We start from the raw sequence: 16,665 nt of genomic DNA, 5'->3' as shown, positions 1-16,665 counted from the left end.
AGTTCCAACTCCAATCCCAGCAGGACCCCAGGTCACAGGATGGAGTAATTTATTATTTGTTTATTTGTATTGTGTGGTATCTAGGAGCCCCAGTCACAGGCCAGGCCCCCATTTGGCTAGGAGCTGTACAAACACAGAACAGAAAGGCGGACCCTGTCCCCCATGAGCGGATAAGCTATAAACAAAGAGACTGACAGACTGACCGACTGGGAAACACAAGGAGACAATACAGCTCAGCATGATAGGCTGTGCTGTCAGCATCGCAGCAGCCTGGCCATGGCCAAATTCTTTGTAGGGTTATGAAGCAGAGTTGGGATTGGGGTTAGGATTAGAGTTCATTGGGGCTATTCTATGGTTAACATCGGAATCCGTTGGGGCCAGAGCTAGGGTTAGGGTTCGCTATAAGGTTATAGTTAGGCTAGGATTTAGATTTACTACTGTACCCAGCCTTGACATCTTACCCTGCACTGTACTAGCCTCATTCCAGTGCACAGCATTGCCAGCATCCCTTTCCCAGCCACTCCCCTCAATATTTACCCTTGGTGAATATCAGCCCCCAGCTGGTGGTGTGTGAGAAAATTCCAATAACATCCCAAACGCAAGGCCTTAACGCAAACATTGTGAATGTTTAATTACACCCCAAGTGAGTGAAAAATCCCAGCTAGTGTGAACATTTGCTTTGGTTCAAAAATAAGACTCTTAGAGAGCAAAATTGGGCACATTTTCACTTTTTTTTGACAAAGTATTTTTGAAGCAAAAATGCAACATTTTGAAAATGAAAACCATTTAAGGTCAGAATTTCAGTGTTTCTTTCAGGCAGAAATCAACTTTGGACAAGAAGTGGGAAGTTTTAGAATGTGAGTGTCCCTGATGTGAAAGTAGCCAGGCGTTGGACCCACACACGGAGATATTTGTGTGTCCGTGAAATGTGGGGTTTTCTTGCGCCATGCACAAGGAGCCCGTGGAACTCACTGGCACAGTAAATCTTTGAGTCCAAGTGTTTAGCAGGATCCCCAAAAGGGTCCATCAGACATTTACCTGGATACTGAGAGAGAAGTTAGTAGGGGTTTAAAAAAGTGTTGAAGGGCTAAACACCCTCGTGATTTCAAGGTGTAAAGGCAACCTTGAATAGAGGCCAGGAAGAGACTTGTGCCATGGGCAGGCGTGGGATTTCTGCTGGTACTGGCTATTGTATGAGACAGGACACTGGGCAAGATGGACAATGGGCTGTACGCTGATCTTTGAAAGAGATCCTATTTCTTCAGTGATCCGCTTCCAATTGCCTCTGGTGAACAGAACATGGTCTTCTGCAGTGCCCCTCTCCCAAACTTCCTCGTGGGGGAGGAAAACTGAATACAGGTCCCAAGACCACATCTTCCTTCCCCGGCCAAAACTTACTAATGGTGCTACCCTCTTTTGACCTGAGTGGCAAGTCAACGTCTGGGTTCTTTCCATTAGGAGGAGCCATTGGTGATGGAGTCAGATATCTTTGATGCAAGCCTGCCTATTTACACAGAATGTACAGGAGAAATCAAACAACAGGAGACAGTTTCTGTGCTCCCAGCTCCGAGGCCCTTTCAGCAAGCACTCTGCCCAAAACCTCTCTCTCTAGGCTTTGCAAAGGGTCATGCTCAGTGCTTCTTCAGCCTGTGTCTGAAGCTCTCTTGCTGCCTTCTTCTTGCTTCTCTGGTGTGTTTGTCGCTTCTCTCTCACACAGTGTCCTCCACCAACCAATACCCAGCAAAACTCCTCTGCCCACGTGCAGACTCTCCTGTGCCTTTATTTTGACTGGAGACCACTGCTATTTTTATAAAGGAGCTTAACGGTTTCTATTATCTTAAATGAAGGGTGGTGGTTATACCTACCAGTTTCAAGAAAGTTAAACCTGACATATAACAGGTGCCAAAACTGAAACCACCCCTGACTACTGGGCAACCAGGCAGCTCCCATTCAGCTCCAGGGTGCTAGACAGCAGGACAGGCATGTGTCATAGAATCATAAAATATCAGGGTTGGAAGGGACCTCAGGAAGTCATCTAGTCCAACCCCCTGCTCAAAGCAGGACCAACCCCAACTAAATCATCCCAGCCAGGGCTTTGTCAAGCCTGACCTTAAAAACCTCTAAGGAAGGAGATTTCACCATCTCCCTAGGTAATGCATTCCAGTGCTTCACCACACACCTAATGAAATAGTGTTTCCTAATATCCAAGCTAGACCTCCCCCTTTCCTAATATCCAAGCTAGACCTCCCGCACTGGAAATTGAGACCATTGCTCCTTATTCTGTCATCTGCCATCACTGAGAACAGTCTAGATTCATCCTCTTTGGAACCCCCTTTCAGGTAGTTGAAAGCAGCTATCAAATCCCCCCTCATTCTTCTCTTCTGCAGACTAAATAATCCCAATTCCCTCAGCCTGTCCTCATAAGTCATGTGCTCCAGCCCCCTAATCATTTTTGTTGCCCTCTGCTGGATGTTTTCCAATTTTTCCACATCCTTTTTATAGTGTGGGGCCCAAAACTGGCCACAGTACTCCAGATGAGGCCTCTCCAATGCCGAATAGAGGGGAATGATCAAGTCCTTCGATCTACTGGCAGTGCTCCTACTTATACAGCCCAAAATGCCATTAGCCTTCTTGGCAACAAGGGCACACTGTTGACTCATACCCAGCTTCTCAGCCACTGTAACCCCTAGGTCCTTTTCTGCCGAACTGCTGCCTATCCACTTGGTCCCTAGTCTGTAGCGGTGCATGGGATTCTTCCGTCCTAAGTGCAGGACTCTGCACTTGTCCTTGTTGAACCTCATCAGATTTCTTTTGGCCCAATCCTCTAATTTGTCTAGGTCCCTCTGTATCCTATCCCTACCCTCCAGGTAGGGTAGGGAGTGTGAATCAGTAAAGCCCATGAGCATCTTCAGGCTGGGGAGCTACAGCACAGGAAGCTCATTAGGAAATAGCAGGGGAGCACAGAGCTAAAGTCATTAGGCTACTGGGCAGACCTGGCTGCACTCCTGGCTCAGTGTGCTATAGACGGGGCCTGCTGGGATAAGCAATTAACACCAGGGGAAGGATGAGTTTTTTGACGTGACTGGGAATGAAGCTGTCTACGCTGAGCAACAGCCCCAACAAAAGGGCTTGGTACTAGCCAGATCTGACCATGCTACGTTGCATATGGAAAAGTCTCTTTTCCTTAGAGTTTGGTTGAGCAGAGCTGGCCTGGAATGAAAGAGTGCGCCTGGAAACCACACTATTCAGGTCTCTCTTGGTGCCACACATCACTGGCACCAGGAATTTGGTGCTAGTCTCGTTAATGGGCAGAATTTATTTTCCATGCCCCCCTCGAAAGCTTTCAACAAAGAAGCAAAATGGATCACAGGTTTCAAGAAGGAAGGTTGGGTAGAGATGTCTGACACCTATGTAAGCAGGGTCTGAATGAATGCTTCCCTGACAACTAGCTGGGAGGAGGAGAAACTTTGGGTGTGTTTATGTAAATACAGTTTGCTCGTGATCTGCTTAAATATTTAACAGACACAGCGGTGTCAAGGTGATCAACTTTGGTTGGTGTTGGGTACAAATCACCTTAGTACTGAATGCAGGGGTAGTGAAATATGGTTGCCAATGTTGTAATTATTGTAGAAATACAGTAAATCAGGACTGTGTTTAACCTGTCCCAAATGAGGGGGCCACCCTCAACTCAAAGAACCTTGTTAAGCCACGGGCTCAAATATCAATTTAACAAAGAAATTGATATGTATCAGGCTTGTTATCCCAAGGGGAGCCTCTGACACACTGCAGACCAAACACACTGCTTCAGGTAGAATAAACAAACAGATTTATTAACTATAAAGATCCATTTTAAGTGATTGTAAGTCAAAGCATAACAAGTCAGCTTTGGTCAAATGAAATAAAAGCAAAACACATTCTAAGCTGATCTTAACACTTTCAGTGTCCTTACAAACTTAGATGCTTCTCATCACAGGCTGTCTAGTTACTTTTCATTCAGGCTCTCCCCTTTGATCAGCATTTCAGTCGCTTGGTGGTGGTGGTGTCTGTAGATGTAGGTGGAAGAAGAGGGATCATGGCAAAATGTCTCTCCCTTTTATAGAATCATAGAATATTAGGGTTGGAAGAGACCTCAGGAGGTCATCTAGTCCAACCTCCTGCTCAAAGCATGTCCCCTGCTTTTATCCTGTTCTTTCTTCCCCCTTGTCTTTGCCCCCACCCCTTCAGAGTCAGGTGAGCATTACCTCATTGCAGTCCCAAACTGCCCAAAGGAAGGGGGGTGACTCCCTTGAGGGTCTAACAGATTCTTTTGTTGCTGCCTAAGCCAGTGTCCATTGTTCCTGTGAGGTTGGGCTGGGTTTGTGCCATCCGTGCCCTGACGAGGTGTGAACTGCCTCTCTGCTCCTGGAGAGTTTTTGCATGGGCTTGCTTTAAGCCATGAGGATACATTTTCAGCCTCATAACTATATACATGAAATTATAACCTATGACATTACTATAACGTTACTGTAACAATTACCATAACATCACTATAACAACCATGCTCAGTGCATCATGAGCCTTCCGAAGACACCCGACATGACATGACAAACTTTGCATTGGATACCACACAATCATTTTATAAAGATGAACATGGGGGTGTAGGGTGTTCCCCCGAGGTACAGAGTGTCACACCTCTCCTCTTAGTTTACTGCAAGAGGGTTAGTCACTGACTATCTCAAAGGCAGTGCACCCGGGGTCCTCTTTCCTGGACAGGGCATCTGCTACCAGGTTTTCCCTTCCCTTTATGTGTATAATTTCCATGCCAGACTCCTGCAGGCTCAGGCTCCAGCACAGAAGTTTGGAGTTTGTGAACTTTGGTTCTGTTTAGCCATACCAAGGGTAACTGGTCTGTCAGTATCCTAAGCTTTCTATTAAAGAGATAGGGCCTCAACTGTTTAACTGCCCACACCATAGCATAACATTCCTTTTCAATGACAGAGAAATTTTGTTCCGTTGGTGACAGCTTTTTACTCAAGAAGGCACTTGGGTGTTTTTTGTTACCTTCCCCTGTCTGCACCAGTACAGCACCCACACCAGTGTCAGAGGCATCTGTACATAGCTCAAAGTTTTTTCAAAGTCAGGACTGGGTAGTACAGGTTTTCCAGAGAAGATTGTCTTTATCTTATCAAAACCCTTTTGGCATGCCTCTGACCAAACCACCTTTTTGGGTTGGTGCTTTTTACACAAGTTTGTGATTGGGGATACAATGTCGCTGAACTCACACGCAAACCTTCTGTAGTAGTTTGCCAGACCGATGAATAATTGGACCTGTCTTTTAGTTTGGGGCACAGGCCAATTTACAATGTGTGGCGGTTCAATGACAAGACAGAACACAGCTTTTAGCAAGCAAGCAGGCTGGTCTCTGCTAACGGGCTTCTGCCTGTCAGCTTTCCACCTTCCCCTTTATTCTCTCTCTCTCCCCCCGCGCATTACATTCTCCAACAGATAAAAGGAATACACTGGCTTTGTTTAACATTCTTATTTACCAATTTCTATCTACTGCCTTCCTTGCTCTCGGGCCTTGAGCCCAGTCCTGAGAGGCTTCCCACGGTTCATGTCATCTTGGCGAGATTCCAAGGTTGATGCCCTTGAAAGGAGCTGTGTGTGCACAAGTCCAGCACAACACTCTGGGTGTGCCCTGAATGTTGCCAACGGCATAAACCTTGTATGAATCCTACATCCCCTCCTTTTTTGTTTATTTGTGCTCGGCCATCTCATGGTAGCCATCAATTTGCATTTGCAAGCCAATTAACTCCCAGACAGACAAGGTCATAACTCGTGGAGCCTGCCAGGGCGGGTCTTGACAAAGCCTTAACAAAGAGGGAATACATTGTACACAGCAGCAGCAAAAAATAAGCTTAAGAAGGTAAAGTGTAATTGGCCGGGCCCCGATTAGCCACGCTAAAGTACTGGGAAGAGAGGTTCGAGTAAGCGGCGAGCATCATCTCATTCCCAGTTTCCTCAGGGTGATGACATACTGGAATGAGGCATGTACCTAACAATTCTTCAGCTGCTACAAAATCAAATAAACAAAAGTGGATAACTTTGAAGCCAATCTTTCCCACAGGTTATATATCATTCGGGCCCGTAACGAAGAAGCGCTCCCGAGTCAACCCCTCCAGGAAATAGCAGGCACAAAAGGCATACAATCAGTATAGAATTAGCAGTAATTTGGGCGAGAATTGCCACAAACAGAGTCTCAGGAGTCTCTGGCTGTTGGTTTGCTGCCAGTCTTCATTGAGCTGCGGCGACCAATGCTTTTACTGCTCCGCATGTCACGGGCTGGCTTGGGACGCTACGTCTCTTCCGTCTCCGTCCCGCCGTTGTCGACCCAGGAGGCACCGCATTCTCCTCCAAGGTCAGCTGAAACTCCGGTATGGGGTTTGACAGCCCCTGGTGCCAAGCCATGCTGTTTCAGTGCCGGTCGCACACACTGGGCCGGAACCCACAACGGTCCTGCAGGGAGAGACACAGCAGCATATCCCCGACCCCAAGTAATTAAAGGCACTGGGCCCAACCATTGCGGATCGGGCAGCTGACGGTAATAGACACGCGGTCTTTCCAGTACCTCGGACTTGTGAAAATGCCGATCCGCGGGGGTCTGCTGATCTGCATTCAGCATTAAATTATTTAAAGCGAACAAAAGGACATGCATTTGTTGCTGAATGTCTCCTAAGGTTCGGAGACGCAGCTCCCCTTGTTTTAATTGTTTGTCAAGCAAGGTTTTTAGCGTGCGATTTGCACGTTCAACAATAGCTTGGCCTGTGGAATTATAAGGGATCCCGTGTTTGAGACGGACGTCCCATTGGACACAAAAGGTGGAGAGAGCTGTGGAGCAATAGGCCGGGGCATTACCCGTTTTTATCTGGCTCGGGTGACCCATAACAGCAAAACAGGCTAGCAAATGGTGAATAACTTTGGGAGTGGCTTCCCCACGCTGTGGGGTCGCCCAAAGGAATCCCGAATATGTATCAATGAAAACATGTAAAAACGAATAGGGGCGGAATTGTGGCATGTGAGTGACATCCATTTGCCACAGCTAATTCGCTGCGGTACCTCTAGGGTTAACGGCAGAAAAAAAGGTAGGGGCAGCAGCGGCGCAGTGGGGGCAGGAACGAACAATAGAACGTGCATGATCAGCAGGAATATAAAACTGTCGGGCCAAAACAGAGGCAGACTGATGAAAAAAGGCATGGCTTTCAATGGGGTCAGAAAAAAGGGAATTTACCTGACCACGTAACGCGCGATCAGAGCGCGCATTGCCTTCAGTGAGTAGCCCAGGCAGAGGGGTATGACTGCGAATATGAGCAACAAAATAAGGGAAATTATGAGTGGCGATGAGATACTGTAAGGACAAAAACAGGCGAAGGAGGTCCGCATCGACCTGAGGGGTAATAAGGGCAAGGGGTAAATAATCAATTACCTGATAAACATAATGCGTGTCCATGATCAAATTAAAGGGACAATCAGCAAAAAGTTGAAAGGCCAAAATAACAGCAGCTAATTCCAAGGACTAGTAAAGCTCTCCAAGCGCTGTGCATGCAAATATTGTTGTACAAGTGAATGAAGCGCTTTCAGCCTTTCTAGAGGGAGGGGCCACCGGTCAATCCATACGGGCTCTAAGGATTGCCATACCAATGGTAATGCGGATGGCAAGGTGGGTGAGGGAGGATTTTGGGCCATTATATATTAATATCGAGGGTGGTGTCCAGCTTTGTAAGTAAATCACGGCCCCAAATATTGAGGTGGACAGGGAGTACAAAAGGGCGGATTGTAGCAAGGACACGGCCTCCCGGTTTAGAGACCATGACCCAAGACAAACTTTGGTGCCCGGGTTTGCTACCCCCGATCCCCCACAACTCTTTAGAAGGAACTGTTGGCCAACCGACCAGCCACTCCGGATCACGAATCACCGTAACGTCAGCTCCAGTGTCCACCAACCCTGTAAAAGGAACATTATTTAAGAGAAGTGTTAACTGAGGTTTCGAGGGGCGGACCGACATTGTTAGAGCAACAAGTGGAGAGGACGTGTTGTGAGACGGCGACTGAGCCAGCGTCGATCCAAAGCTGCCTCTGCCCGGGCTCGATCCTCTGCGGCTGGCACCTGATAGGGTACTAAAATCAATTGCGCAATTGACCGTCCACGCTGGAGCGACTGTGGAAGATGGGTCCACACCTGAACCTTAATAACGCCGGTGTAATCGGCGTCAATGACTCCTGGGATGACAAAAAAACCCTGTTTCCCAGCGTGTGAACGAGGGAGAACCAGACCCACAAATCCGGCAGGGAGAGGTCCCGTCACCTGCGTAGGTATGGCGCAAACCTCCCCCGGCAACTGAAAATCAGCGTCCTCCTGCATAATCAAATCAAGCCCTGCACTTCTGGCAGTCGCCACCCTCATGGAGTCTATGGATTGTAAGGCAGAGGAACAGTTGTCTGAGTGGGAAACACCCCCGTTTGGCCCTGGGTTCGGGGGGGACCCGTCGTGCAGTTTCCCAACCCGCTACGACACTGATTAGCCCAGTGATAGCCCTTCCGACACTTGGGGCACTTCTTTGAGGGGTGGGCGGGCGCCGTCGATGAGCGGCACTCCCGCTGAAAGTGACCCTCCTTACCACAGTGGTAACAACGCTTCCCCTCCTTCCCGCTTTTCCGCAGGGCGGCGGCCAGAACTCCAGCTTTATGTGCTTGGGTTCCGATGTTTTGGCACGCCCGCAGCATGTCCGACAGCTCTAGAATTCCAGAGGCTTGTGCAGCCTGGAGAGCACGGCGGCAAACCTCGTTCGCATTTTCAACCGCCATTTTTAACAGGATCTCCTGAGCTGCTGCAGGGTTATCCACCTGTCGGAGGATAGCCTCCTGCAATCTGTTGGTAAAATCCATAAAGGACTCTGATGCACCCTGACGGATACTGGCAAAGCTTTTAGTAGGCCTGCCCGAATCCGGGACCTTCTGGAAGGCATGCTGGGCGCAGGTGGAAATAATGGGGAAGACGGCCTGAGGGAGTTGAGACTGCACCAGCATTGACCAAACCAAAAGGTAACATTGTGAATTCATAGAGGCTGACGTCAGTGATAAAAGCAGATTTTTTCTGGGCATCCTCACCAGAGAGATTTGTCAGAAACCCCATATTAGATCAAAGGTGCTGAGCTATTTGGCTTTGCTCAGTATATCCAGCATGTCATCAATCCTAGGCAAAGGGTATGCATCTGGTACTGTAACAGCATTAAGCTTTCTGTAGTCAGCACAAAATCTTACAGAGTTGTCCTTTTTAGGGACCAAGACTACAGGGGATGCCTAAGAGCTGTCAGACTCTTTAATCACTCCCAGGTCCAACATATTGTGTATCTCTGTACGAATTTTGTTCTTGTACCTTGCCAGTGGCCCTCTAAGGCCTGGAAGGGGGCGGTTATGACCCTACTGTAAGGATTTTGTGGGTTAGCATGTGCGTTTTTCCTGGCTTGTTGGAAAACACCTCACTGTATCCTTGCAGCACTGACAACACCTCCCCCCTTTCAGCTGGTGTCAACTCGTTGCAGATCTCAGCGCTTCCCATAGTTGAACCCTCTTGGCATTCAGCCATCAAATCAATGAATGGATGTGTCTCAGTTTCCCCTTCCATACAACAGATCACATTTACTATGGCCTCTCTGTTGTGATAGACTTTCAGCCTGTTCACATGCACAAGCTTAACTTGATAGGTGTCCTCATTTGCCACTTCTATTACCTCGAAGGGTCCCTCCTAAGAGTTTTGCATTTTATACTTTTTCGCAGGGCTTAATACCATTTCCAAATCCCCTATTTCAAAAGTACGCTTACAAGTATTTTTTATCATACTACGCCTTTAGCCTGGATTGACTTTCTTGAAGATTGGTTTGAACTATTTCCATCATGTCTTTTAACTCTTTTCTAAACCTCTGAACATATTCAGTCACTGGTTCTTCTTTTACTTCAGTGTTTCCCTCCCAGGAATCTTTAATGAGATCGAGGGGTCCCCTCATTTTTCTTCCATACAAAAGATAAAATGGGGAAAACCCTGTGGATTCCTGGGGTACCTCCCTGTATGCATGCAATAGAAATGGTAATAACTCATCCCAATTTTGGCCCCTCTTCTTAGTGTACATCCCTAGCATGGATTTTAGAGTCCCATTGAAACTTTCCACTGAACCATTGGCCTGTGGGTGATATGGGGCAGTTTTAAGTTGTTTTGTTCCACACAACTTCCATAGTTCGTTGAAAATTTGTGACATGAAATTTGACCCTCGATCAGATAAAATCTCTTTAGGGAAACCCACTCTGCTGAATATAGTGAGAAGGGTCCTTGCCACAGTCTCAGCTTCAATATTAGTCAGAGCAACTGCCTCAGGGTACCTGGTGGCAAAATCCACTACTACTAAAATATACCTGTTCCCTCTCTGGGTGGGCTGTTGCATAGGACCCATGATGTCCATCGCTACCCTTAGGAATGCCTCCTGTATCACAGGCAAGGGACGTAGACGAACTTTCTAGGGTCCTACAGGCCTTTTCTTTGCCTGACACAATACACAAGTTCTGCAATCTTTTACGTCATTTCGTATTCCTGGCCAGTAGAAATACGTCTTCAGCCTGTCATAGATTCTTTGTATCCTTAAGTGACCAGCCAAGGGACCATCATGCACTAGCTGCAGTAAGTCCGCATGGCATTGGCTGGGTACAACCACCGGTTTAAAGGGCTGCCCAGGCCTTTTGTTTTTCCCCACAGGAGCCTCTCTAGATAACTTCCCCCACTCTTCAAAAAAGTCTCCCCGTTCTCCCTCCCTGGGATTCCCTCGAGAACATACTTCCTGATGCTTTCTAGAGTGGGGTCAATCTTTTGCTCAGCTGCAAAATCCTGGCAGCTAGCAACTGGGACAGCGTCCTCAGTCACAGAGAACATTTCCCCCACCCTTGGCCCTGAGGGAGGCATGCTGTCCTCCTTGGGCATGGGAGAGCACGTCCCAGCCCTCCCCTATCTGAGAGCTGAATGCTGCTTTCTGCCACAGGGGAATCAAGGAGACTTTCCCCTCAGCAGTTTCTGGGGCTTCAACCCCTCCCTCCAGGGACTCAATACAATATTCCTTCCTGCTACGGGTCACCACACGAATGATCATAGCCTTGTGGAAGAAATCACTACCCACTAACATGTCAGCTGGGATGCCTTCCATCACCCCCACAACCAGATCGCTTTCCAAACCTTCCCACGTCACATGGATTTTTGCTACTTGTACGGGGAACCTGGTTTCACCCACCCCCATAATTTCTGCCATTTGGCCAGGTAATATACTAGCCTTTGGGACCACACTCTGCTTAATCAGAGAGATCTGGGCCCCTGTATCCTTCCACCCCAAGTATTCCCTGCCATTAATTTTGACAGCTTTAATGTGCTCCATATCTGGTTCACTGAGGCCAGTCCCCACAAAACTTGCTCGGTAAGTTGTGAGAGTTCCTGCCTGGTTTCCCTCTGGGGCCTCTGTACTGAGGACAACTGCACTAACATGGGCTGGTGGGGGCTTGGTTTCTCTCAGCTTGGGGCACCTGTACCTCAGGTGCTCCATGGAATTACAGTTGTAGCATCTTCTGGGATCCTCTGTTTTGCTGGGAGATTTGGGGTAGGAGTTATCAGGAGAGGAATGTTTTTGGGTAAGAGAATGTTTCGTCTCCCAACCCCCTTCTCTCTTCCCGGGGCAAAGTGGGATCCGCCCTTCCCGATAGTTTTAAACCCCTCTTTCTGTGGCCTGCCCTCAATAGACGCCTGATTCTGTTTGAAGGCATCAGCTAAAAAAGCATCTCATCCGCAGACTTGACATCTGTGTCCCCAGACACTGCTTCAGCTCAGCCTGACCTATGCCTAGCGAATACTCTTAAGCCACAAGATCCAACATTCCCTCAAAACTCGCCACCTCCTTACCCCTCACCCATTTTCCCAGCAAATCTTCCATTTTGTTTACATAGTCCCCATGACTCATACCAATATCCCTCTTAAGATTCCTAAATTTAACTCTAATCCTTTCAGGGGTAATCTGAAAACTTTCCAAAACAGTATTTTTAAATTTACAATAGTCTAAAGCATCTTCAATAGGCATTCCATTGAATACATTTCAAGCTTTACCTGTTAATTTTGCAATCAGGATAGGAACTCTCTTATCATCAGGGATTTCATGTATTACAAACAGCCTTTCAAAGGCAGCCAGATATTCAGCAACATCATTGTCCTCACTGTATGCTGGACATAAGTGCTCCCATTTGTGAATTTTTGGAGTGATGGGACTTGTTGGGGTCAGGGGGGTTCTGGTTCTGCTTCTCTAGCAGGTCCAGCTGGTGTTTTCGCTCTCTCTCTCTTTCTTTTCTTTTTCTTCCACGGCCCTTCTGTGCGCAGCCTCCTCTCTGGCTGCCTCTGCCTCCATGGCCCTGCCTCTTTTTCTTTTTCTTTTAGCTCCAGGTCTTTCAGTCGCAGTCATCGCTGGTGCTCTCTCTCCTTTTCTGCAGACTGAAGCCTAAAAAGCTCCAACTTTGCAATCGCTTCACTACTTTCATTCATTTTCCTACTTCCCTTTCCTGAAATAAGCAAACAGAAAATGACAAAACTGAGACCTCCTCCTGGCTCTTCTTAACCACTGCACTTAAGACTCACCTAGAATCACAAATATCAGTGCTTAAAGTGTGATCTTCACTTGGAGTAACAAGCCGTACACACACCCTTGCTTGCTGCACCACTGTGATGTTCCCCTCTGGTGTTATCCAGACCAGTGATCTTCTAGGCCACTCCAATCCTTGACTCTGGGAGCCAGCCTTACCCAGCTCTGCTGTGAGAACCCCCACTCCTGGGCTGTTCACGCACAGCCTCTGGCATGTCAGCTGCTCCCAGCTACTTGCAAGCGAATGACACTAGCCAATATCTCCAGTCCCAGACACAACCCTTGGAACCTCTGTCTTGCAGTGTCCAGTTATACCTGCTCGACACTGCAAGCTCATATAAGTTTGTCAATTTAACAAACAAATTGATATGTATCAGGCTTGTTATCCCAAGGGGAGCCTTTGACACACTGCAAACCAAACACACTGCTTCAGGTAGAATAAACAAACAAACATGCTCAGTGCATCATGAGTCTTCAGAAGACACCCAACATGACAAACTTTGCATTGGATACCACACAAACATTTTATAAAGATAGACATGGGGTGTAGGGTGTCCCCCTGAGGTACAGAGTGTCACATCTGGACCACGAGAAGCACATCGTCAGCATATGCCAACAGGGCCAGCTGCAACTCTGTCTCCTGAAGCACCAACCCTGTCAACCTCTGGTGGAGGAGTCAGAGGAAGGGCTCGATCTCCAGAGCGTACAGCTGGCCTGACTTTGAGCATCCCTGACGCACCCCCCACCCAAAGCTGACCAGCTTGGTCAGGGTCTAGTTGAGCCTGACCAGACACTCCAAGTCAGCCTACAGCACTGGGAGAAACCCCACAAACTGGGGCCTGAAGCCGAATGCCCACAGAGTGTCCAGCAGATACCCGTGGTCCATTCTGTCAAATGCCTTCTCCTGGTCCAGGGACAGGAGGGTGAATGACATCCCTACATCCCAGCTCCAAGAGGTCCCAGACCAAGTACAGATTATCAAAAACGGTATGGTCTCGTTGGGATGGACCATGTCCGCCAGCACAGACCCCAGCTGGAGCAAGATGGCCTTCCCTACGACTTTGTAGTCTGTGCTGAGGAGCAAGGTTCCAAAGGTCACGGAGGTCCCCCTTCTTGGGTAGCAAGGTGAACATGAGGGAGGACTCTGCTCTCCAAAGACTCGGCCCAGAGGGTGGCAAGATCTGAGCCAAGGACGTGCCAGAACACATGGTAGAACTCCATTGTCATTGAAGTGGTAGAACGCCATTGATGGGCATGAGACGGAGGGCCTCCGAGAACTCTGCCAGAGTGAAAGGCAGCTCTAGCCAGTCCCGGTCACCCATGCTGACCGTCAGGAGTCCATTCCAGGACACACTGCAAGCATCGGCGTCGGTCGGATCTGGGGAGGGCATCCTCAATCATAGGGGGCTGTCCATTTTTATTCCTCTGGACCTTCTTACCAGCCGAGGGGGCTCCCCTCAAATGGTGGGGGGAGTAGCCATCCAGTGGCAGATCCTGGACTTGTTGTCGAGAGATTAGCCACTGGGAGACACGGGGGAGGTGGCAGGGGGACCACAGAGTCAATGGGAGAGGCTCCACACACAGTTTTTCCCGCCATGTTAGCAAGGGGCAGGGGGCTTCACTGGTGGAAGGAGAAGGAGGGAAACAGAAGGTAAAAGCCTATCACTCCTCCCCACTAGGCTGCAGGCAGGGGAGGAGGGTGCCAATGGGGTGGGAGCACAGGGGAGCCGATCAAGGAAAGGAAGAGGGTGCGCAAGTACTGATGCAGGGCAGGGATATCGGCTCCTCTGGCTGGACTAGAAAGGGGGGGACTATAGTATCATGAAGGGGTGCAGTGAACAGGGGCAACAGAAAAGGGGGCAGGGGCAAAAACGCCTAGGGAGTGCGCATGGGCACACAGGGCAGATGGGCTGAGCTGGGGGGGAGCAAAGCAAGGTAGAGGAAAAAGGGGCGCATTCCCCTGGGTGTCCACCCAGTTTCACTGTTGCTCCATCAGGGAAATGTTTTGTGCATTACACCGACTGGCCACCCGGTGTCATTGTTGCACCATCAGGGAAATGGTTTGTGCATTACCCCAAGTGGCCATTGGGTGTCACTGTTGCTCTACGAGAGTAATGCTTTGTGCATTACCCCAAGTGGCCACCGGGTGTCACTGCTGCTCCATGGGGGAATAGCTCTGTGCATTCCCCCAACTGGCCACCTGGTGTCACTGTTGCTCTACGAGAGTAATGCTTTGTGCATTACCCCAAGTGGCCACCTGGTGTCATTGTTGCTCCATAGAAATGCTCTGTGCATTACCCTGACTGGCCACACGGTGTCACTATTGCTCCATGAGAGAAATGCATTGTGCATTCCCCTGACCTTCCACTGGGTGTCACTGCTGCACTGTGTGGGAACTGATTTGTGCATTACGCTGAGTGGCCACCTGGTCTCACTTGAGCATAAGCTCATGAAAGCTTATGCTCAAATAAATTTGTTAGTCTCTAAGGTACCACAAGTCCTCCTTTTCTTTTTGCGAATACAGACTAACACAGCTGCTACTCTGAAACCTGGTGTCACTGTTGCTCAAGGAGGAAAATGCTTTGTGCACTACCCAGAGTGGCCATTCAGTGGCACTGTTGCTCCATGAGGGAAAGCTCTGTGCACTACCCAGAGTGGCCACCTGGTAGCACTGTTGCTCCATGGGAGAAATGCTTTGTTCATTCCCCTGACGTTCCACCGGGTGTCACTGCTGCACTGTGGGGGAAATGATTTGTGACTTACCTCAACTGGCCACCTGGTGTCACTGTTGATCCATCAGGTAAATGCTTTGTGCTTTAGCCTGAGTGGTCAGGCTGCAGCCTCTGCGGATGATGGGGCAAAAGCACTCTAAAAGGTTGTGCTGTCCATGCTACAGCAAGCTCCTATTGTAAGTTAAGGTTTTTTGCTGGGGGTCCCATCCCAATACCTGGGGAAGAGGCGTTTGAACCCTGGTTGGAACATACCACTGAAAAGCTGCAGGAGTGGGCTGTACCAGACGCAGAAAAGTGAAGAGGTCCAGTAGAGAGCCTCAGGGGCCCAGCATTAGACGTGATTTGCACTCTGAGGCTCACTGACCCTGGGGTCGGTGTGAGGGACTGCCTAGAGGCCCTCGCTCACACCTTTGGGAGCATAGAGGGCTCTGAGGACAGTTACTGGAAGTTCCTTAATTCCCGACAGCAAAGGGGCGAGAAGGTTTCAGCCTATATACAGAGGCTGGAGAGACGGCTTCCGAGAGCTGTCCAGAGGGGAGCAGTAACTTCTGAGCAGATGGATCAGACCAGACTGGCTCAAAGTGTAAGAGGATCTCAATGTCAGCACCCGATTCTACTTCATCTCTGGCTAATAGAAGGGCAGGAACCTCCCCCGAGTTACTCCCAGCTGATAAAAGAGGTGAGAGAGGAGGAAGAAAGGCAGGCTGCCAGTGAGTTTTGGGAAGCCCAACTGTCTGAGCCAGCCAGCACAGCACCCCTATGAACAGCCACTCTACTGATGGTGAGCACCAGAGAGGAACTTACCCAACAAATGCACGTCCTGACAGAACAGACAGCTGAGCTGCAAAGCACCATTGACTGAATTAAGACTTCCAGGCATAAGGAGCCGCCGGCTGTAGCGATGGAGAAGTCAGCTTTTAGAGGCACCATCCCCCCTCGGCAAAGGGGGAAAGGACAATTCTTCTGCTACTGATGTGGTCAGGATGGGCACAGTGCTGCCAAGTGCTGTAATGAAGAAAATCCCTCCTTAGTGTATGGAAAGCTGAGGATCAGTGGGGAGGGGTCAAGGAACTGCCGAACAGTCTGGGGAAGGGGGCCACTCAGATCCAAAGGACTTGAAGGCTCCCCTAGAAGAGACTGTCCAGCTAGGATCCCCGCACCACTGATGGGGCCTCGAGCAGAGCTCACGGTGAGGACTGAAGGGATGGAGGGTAAAGCAGTGCTCCACATTGGATCTCAAG

This window comes from Chelonia mydas, chromosome 6 (assembly GCF_015237465.2).
Source record: "Chelonia mydas isolate rCheMyd1 chromosome 6, rCheMyd1.pri.v2, whole genome shotgun sequence".
NCBI lineage: Eukaryota > Metazoa > Chordata > Testudines > Cheloniidae > Chelonia > Chelonia mydas.
Note: the sequence above shows the minus strand (reverse complement) of the source record.